Source organism: Lygodium microphyllum, chromosome 28 (genome assembly GCF_053477565.2).
Source record: "Lygodium microphyllum isolate KBCC chromosome 28, Lygodium_microphyllum_v1.1.10, whole genome shotgun sequence".
Classification (NCBI taxonomy): domain Eukaryota; kingdom Viridiplantae; phylum Streptophyta; class Polypodiopsida; order Schizaeales; family Lygodiaceae; genus Lygodium; species Lygodium microphyllum.
In genome coordinates, this window is record NC_141162.1 from 25,820,465 (window position 1) to 25,827,408 (window position 6,944).

Below are 6,944 nucleotides of genomic sequence, written 5' to 3' on the forward strand. Positions count from 1 at the left end.
ATTGGAGGGAGAGAATACGAGAATCCCATGGTAATAGGGGTTGTAGGTATTGTCATTCTCTATATTGTAAAGTAGATAATGATGATTCTTCGAATGGTGGAATTATCTTATGTTACATATAAAGATAGACTGGAAAGAGAAATGGGGGGATGAGCTTAGTTATCACAATAAATAAGTGGAGATGCCTCAAGGAAATGCGTCTTATTTAGTGGGTGTATTGGAGGATGTAATTTTATGTAATAAAGATAAGATAGAAAATAATATTGATCTCATTCAATTGATATTGAATAAAATCACTCAACTTCAAATAAATAAAGTTGTTATAGAGCGTGAAGCATTAAAGAACAAGAAGTTGGCTCAATCTTTACAGTTATATATACAATGAGGAGATGAATTATTTAGAAGATATTATAAGTCAAATTGAGAATTTTACCAAGCAAGTGTTACAAGAGAAGAGTAATATGGAACAAGTACAATTTCAATTCATGGAATAGTTAACTGTCAGGGATGCAACAATCAGTGTTTTGCAAGCAAGAGTAAGCTCAACTCTTATTAACAATTTGTCTTCAAGGAGAAAAGGTGGAAGAGTCATAGTGTCTACTGATAAAGGATAGGGGGCTATGAATGTCCCTTGGCTCTATCATCAACTATGTTGAATAGGTCATCCTGAATGGGGAGTGTCTTTGAGATCTAGGATGGGAAATTTATCCTCACGAGTAAGTGACGATTATGGTAAGAAAAAGATTTTACAATATCCCATTGAAAAAGTTATGGACTTAGTAGTTTACAGTGATGCGGGTTGAACACATCTCTCGTGGCATGAACCAGTGGCTCCAACAAAATTCACAGAGCTTACGAGAGTACTTCACTATATTTAGGTTGTTGTATACAAGGAGAAGCAAATGAAAATCTTCACTTTTTCATACTTAAGCTCTAGCAACGAAAGAGGTGGAGGTGGACTTCTCAGGATTAGCAATGCCTTGAGTGTCATAATTAGATTTTGTGATATTATCACCAAGAGACTGAAAACAAAGGTACAACGTATTGTTTAAAGGACTTACAAATGTCAATGGGGAAGCAAGATGTGTTAGATCATTACATGGTCAAGATCATTGAGTTTTCACAATCAAAGGAGTCTTCAAGGGCATTAGTTGTGTATCATACATCTTGTAAACCTCTAGTTAATGATGAGTAACCTATGAGAGTGGGTAATTGGCTATATCATGCACCCATGATGAAATCTACTGATGTATGAGTTATCAATCCTTAAAAGGTCCGGATAGCTTATGTGCACAATTAAAAAATTGGAATGATACATTTTGAAGTGGCGCCTAATAAGTTTTTATTATTGGGTACTCAATTACAGGGGTTGCTTTGGAAAAGACATAGAAGGTCCTTAAGAAATATTCTCATGTGTTTGCATGGAGTTATACAGATTTAAAAGGCATGAAACATGAATTGTGTCAACATTATATTGACATTGGACTTGGTGTCAGACCTATACACCAGCATCAATGGTGCACAAATCCTAATTATGTGGACAAATTGTATGCTAAAATTACTAAGTTGTTAGATGTGGATTTTATCTATCTTATATGTAATGTCCCCATTACTTAGTTTATTTTAATAGACAGTTTGCATATACATTCCAAAAATTGATTTATGTTGAAAACAAAATTGCATATTTTTAAAAGTAGCTCTAAATATGAAGATAATTGTTATTATTAATGAGATATTATATGCTAGCTCATGGAAGAAAGACTTGGGAAACCCTCCCAAGACTAGCTTATTAAAACTATGTTTGTAGTATAGAATAACAAAAAGAACTAGCCTAGTGGATAGCCACTTAGTAGTTAAGTGCACTTGGGTGATGAAACTATCAAGATAGGTGACCTCCCCAAGAAGATTTTTCTACAAGCTAGTGGGAGCTTCTCACGCGCAGCCAACGGTGCCAATGAAGCCTTCGTAGCCAGTTGCCAAGTATGCCAAGGTCTATGCCTTGATCGCCGCCTTAGTCGCCGCCTTAGTTATGAGCCTTGGAGTGACACCTATATGATGCGCAATACTCGCCCATATATTCATTTATGTTTGCCTTCGCACTACAAAAAGGGGATCCCCTCTCTAACATCATCGATGATGTCATCAAAGATGCTAAAAGAAAGCATTCTCTCTTTATTATCGATGATATCATCGAAAAATCTAAAAAGTAAGTGTCCTCTCTTTGCCTCCCCCCTCCCATTAGTATATAAGCAGGGGTAGAGTATTACGTCAAACACAACAAAGACCCGTGCAGAAGTTTCTCTGTTGTTGACGTGATGAAGCTCTGTTGCAATTAGCCAAGCCTCTCTCTCTCTCTCTCTCTCTCTCTCTCTCTCTCTCTCTCTCTCTCTCTCTCTCTCTCTCTCTCTCTCTCTCTCTCTCTCTCTCTCTCTCTCTCTCTCTCTCTCTCCACACCTATGCGGAAGTGCTACTCAAATCCATTAAGCTTCTTTCATGGTTCCCAAGAGACGTCGAGATGCTAGGCAAGGTCACATTCGGAGAGCTCCCTAACGTTTCAACTCGAAGGACCGGTTATTCCACAACAAACTGAGGTTGTGACCATAAACTGTAATCATGATAGATAACTGAACGGAGATAATTAGGTTTAGTATATAAGAAAAAGATTACTTTTAAGAAATTAACTCTAAAACTTTCTAATGAGGGATAAGTTAGTCCGTTACATAGATTACAATCAGTTAGAATGCACTTAAACTTACAAAAACATATTAGTATTATCAATTGCTTTTTAGGAAGGAACATGGGAATCGATGGAGGGAATACATTCTATGCAGTGTATACATTGACAAGGTGTTAAAAATGTGTTATGGTTATGAGTGCTTTTGGATTTGTGAATGATGGATTATGGCTCTTATGATTTTGTGCTTGCACAGATGGACGAGTTGTGGATTATGGTGGTTCGGGACGTTGGGGTCCCCAACCCAATGCTTCCTAACCCTCTGTGGAGTGTGGAAAAACTCACATGCTGGTGGGGGTCCTATGCTCCTGAGGGAGGTAGGTGTTTTTGGTTTTTGATCGCTTGAGCACTTCAGAGGGCAAAGGGCGGAGTGATAAGTGCCCCTATTATATAGGATGGCTCCTGAGGCGACTAAAGGAAGCTTGGAGGGGCTTTGAGCCAGTAAATTTTTTGTCGAGCGCAGATGGAGTGAGATCATATATAGCCCAATCCCAAGGGATTGGAAGGTTTTATCCTAGGCTGGACAGTGTCTTTCTGCGGAAATAAGGATTTTGTACCACTCTACGGAGTAATGGTTTTGGATGTTACTATGAAATAAAGTATCTAATTTTTGAATTATTTGTTATGTGTTAAAGATTGAGTTTAACAAACCTATTTTAACAAAGTAATAAAATGAAGCTGATTTGATATGTCCAAACAACGTGATAGTATGCTTTTCTCATTAGAAAACTAAGCAAATGCAATCAAGGAAAGTGGGAGGCCTCAATCCTCACGATTGAATGCCTATGGTTGGGTGGACCCGATAAAACACTAGATAGAGCTTATTAAATCATGACTCTCCCAATACTGATAGGATTAGTTACCAGGTTTAACACCATTTTAGGGGACTGGAGCTGAGATTTTACCTTATGGGTAGGGGGATCAAGTTACACTCTTCCCCATCTCTTACTCTCTTTGAACCAAGTGTGGTGTTAACCTCACTCTTGCCTTTGATTGATTACATAGTGGTCTTTCTTAGGTGGGTGTTAGATTGTTGTTAGGGGTGACTTGTCCACGCTTCCCCTATGAAGTAGAATTGCGGTTCCCATGTTCAACTAAGCCTGAGGTTTCCCATGGGGAGACGAGATAGTGATGTGCATGGATATGAATTTCAGTTGACTACTAAGAGGACACCTCAAGGTTTGTTGGAGGAGACACCTCACATTATCACATATAGTGATGACTAGATTTCACCTATAGTTATTGTTTCTAAGAAGATTTCCAATAAAATTCACATATGTGTGGATTATTGAGCATTGAATAAGCATACTTGTAAATATAATTTTCCTTTTTCCTTTTCAAATCAATTGTTGGATTGAGTGACTGGATGCTTGTTATATTATTTTATGGAAGGATTTAGTGGCTATAATCAAATTCTAATAAACCCTAAAGATCAACCCAAAACTACTTTCACCAGAGAGAGTGGGAAACCTTTGCCTATAAGGTAATGCCATTTGGTTTGTGCAACCTACCAGCTACTTTTCAAAGATCCATGATGACAATCTTTCAAGAACTTCTAATCAAATGGATGGGAAACTTTCTGGATAACTTCTGTATACATGATGATGAGAATAATATGGTCGATCATTTAGAAGAGGTGTTCCAACATTATGAGAGTACAGAAGTTTCTTTGAATCCATAGAAATGTGTTTTTGGAGTGCCACATGGCATATTATTAGGCCATGTAGTTTTGGGTGACAACATTGCAATGGATATGGCAAAGTACAAAAAATTGCTAATATACCTTTATCGATGCTTTATCGAGTGATTTGCCATGGTAGCTTCACTTTTAATATCCTTATTGAAAAAGAATCAAGCCTATGATTGGAATCTAGCATGCCAAGCTACATATGAGAAACTAAAACTTAAGTTGGTTGAAGGCCCAATTTTGGCTTCACCTGATTGGGCTAAATAGTTTCATATTCATGTTGATGCTTCTATAGATACAATGGGAATTATTTTGTGCCAAGCAGGCAATAAGAACATAGATCATCTAATTTATTATGCTAGTTAGAATATAAGTGACGCAGAGAAAAAATATACCACAACTAAGAAAGAGTGCTTATTGATTTTTTTTGCCATTACTAAGTTTTGACATTATTTATTGGGCAACAAGTTTTATTTTTTATGTGGATCATGAAGCACTGAAGTGTTTGTTAAACAAATGTGAACTTAGTGGCCAAGTTACAAGATACATGTTACTTTTTCAAGAATTTTATTTTGAAGTAATTACTTGTGCTGCACTTTTTGTTGGTTATTGGAGACCTAAATTATATAAGAATGCATATGAATATTATAGAAAGTGTAATAAATATCAATGTACTAGGAGTCGACTAAACATTTTGGGATGCCATTAACTCTTGTATTAGCACTTGTACATTTTGAGAAGTGGGGTATAGATTCAGTTGGTTCCATTGATCCACCTACATGATATCATTCTAATAGATATATTTTGGTATGTATTAATTATGTAACTAAATGGGTGGAAGCTAGAACACTTAAGAAGACTGATCGGGGAAAAGATGTCACTCTTTTTCTTTATGAGAATATTATTCCTCACTTTGGCTGTCCACTAAAATTGGTTAGTGATCATGGATCTCATTTTTTAAATAATTTAACTTCAAAATTGATTGATCTCTATAAAATTAATCACTGAAAGTCTACTCCTTATTATCCTTGAGCAAACAATACTATAGACGTTACTAATTGTATTTTTAGAAAAATTTTAACCAAAATAATAGTCGAGAATAGATGTGATTGGGATGAGTGCACTCTAGGTGTATCGAACTGGCTACAAGATGACAACTAACAACACACCTTTTAATTTGGTTTATGGAATTGAGGCTGTATTTTCTATTGAGTTGGAAGTTCCTACTTTGCATGTTGCATTATCTAATCACCTTGGAGAGCGGGAATCTCTTTCTAATTGCTTGTGTAAGTTAGTTAAATTTGACAAAGATCATATGTTTACCTTACAATGGATAGTAGCACATTATAAACAATGAAAAGCCTGACATGATAGATGCTTAAATCTTAAGTACTTCCAAAAGAACGATTTAGTTTTGTTGTATGATAGTTGTCACTACTATAAGTTTCCATGGAAACTTCATATTCGATGGTTACGTCCATTTCAAGTTAAAGAAGTATATGATAATGGTTCATTTGGGGGGGGGGGGGGGGGGGATTCTTAATGGAATGTATATATGGAGATTCTATGGATGGATGCTCTTACTCCTCACCTTAATGTTGATAGTTTTGATCATGTACCTTATAGTATTCCATGATTTCATATATATGATAGGTAAATGTGCTCTGTGAGGCGAGGCATGTTATGGCATGTCTTTTGTGGTTATGTTTTGTTTGCAATACCATCCTCAGTTTAGTTATAGACCCTATTAGTGGCACCTTTATATGCATGCATAGCTACTATGTTGGTAGTGTCATTCTTATTTTCGACGTTATGGTAATACTGCATGTATCAAGCTATTGGGTATACTTATTAGCGCCACGACTATGATAGTGTATTTTCTCTTGAGCATGGTGTTGTCCAATATAGGATGGATAGAGAGAAATAGAAGTTTGCTCGTTATTAGTGTTATGTTTATCATTTGACTCTATCTTATCTTGATATCTAGTTTGATGATAGTTGTCTATACTGGTATTACATTTGTCATTACATGAACGCGAATGTGGGTAGTACATTAGGAAATCTGCCAGTGGCACCTATGCCACCTTATATTTTGGTAGTTGATGCTCTACTCCACGACATGATGGAGAATTCTAGTGATGTATCTGATGATGCTTTTGATATATCTAATGTGAGGGTGCTAGGGATTCTTCAAGATCATCCTACATATTGTGATTTGCTTGATGAATTTGATGTTGACAATCTAGATGATTTTGGGTTAAGGTTGTTTTTTTTAAAAGAGGAATTAAGAGACTGTGATGATTTTTATTTAGGTTTTTTTGTTTTCTTACCTTGCTTATTTGTGTTTTGTTTTAGATGAAATAATTTAAGAAAAAAAAAACCAATTTAAAAATACCAAAGTGGAACACAACAAAATACTAGAAATGACTAAATTTTAACTTAGGATTTTTCTTTTCTTTTCCATTTTTTCACACATTTGTTTAGTTTAGTTATCTTTCACTTAGTTAGGTGGTCAGCTCATGC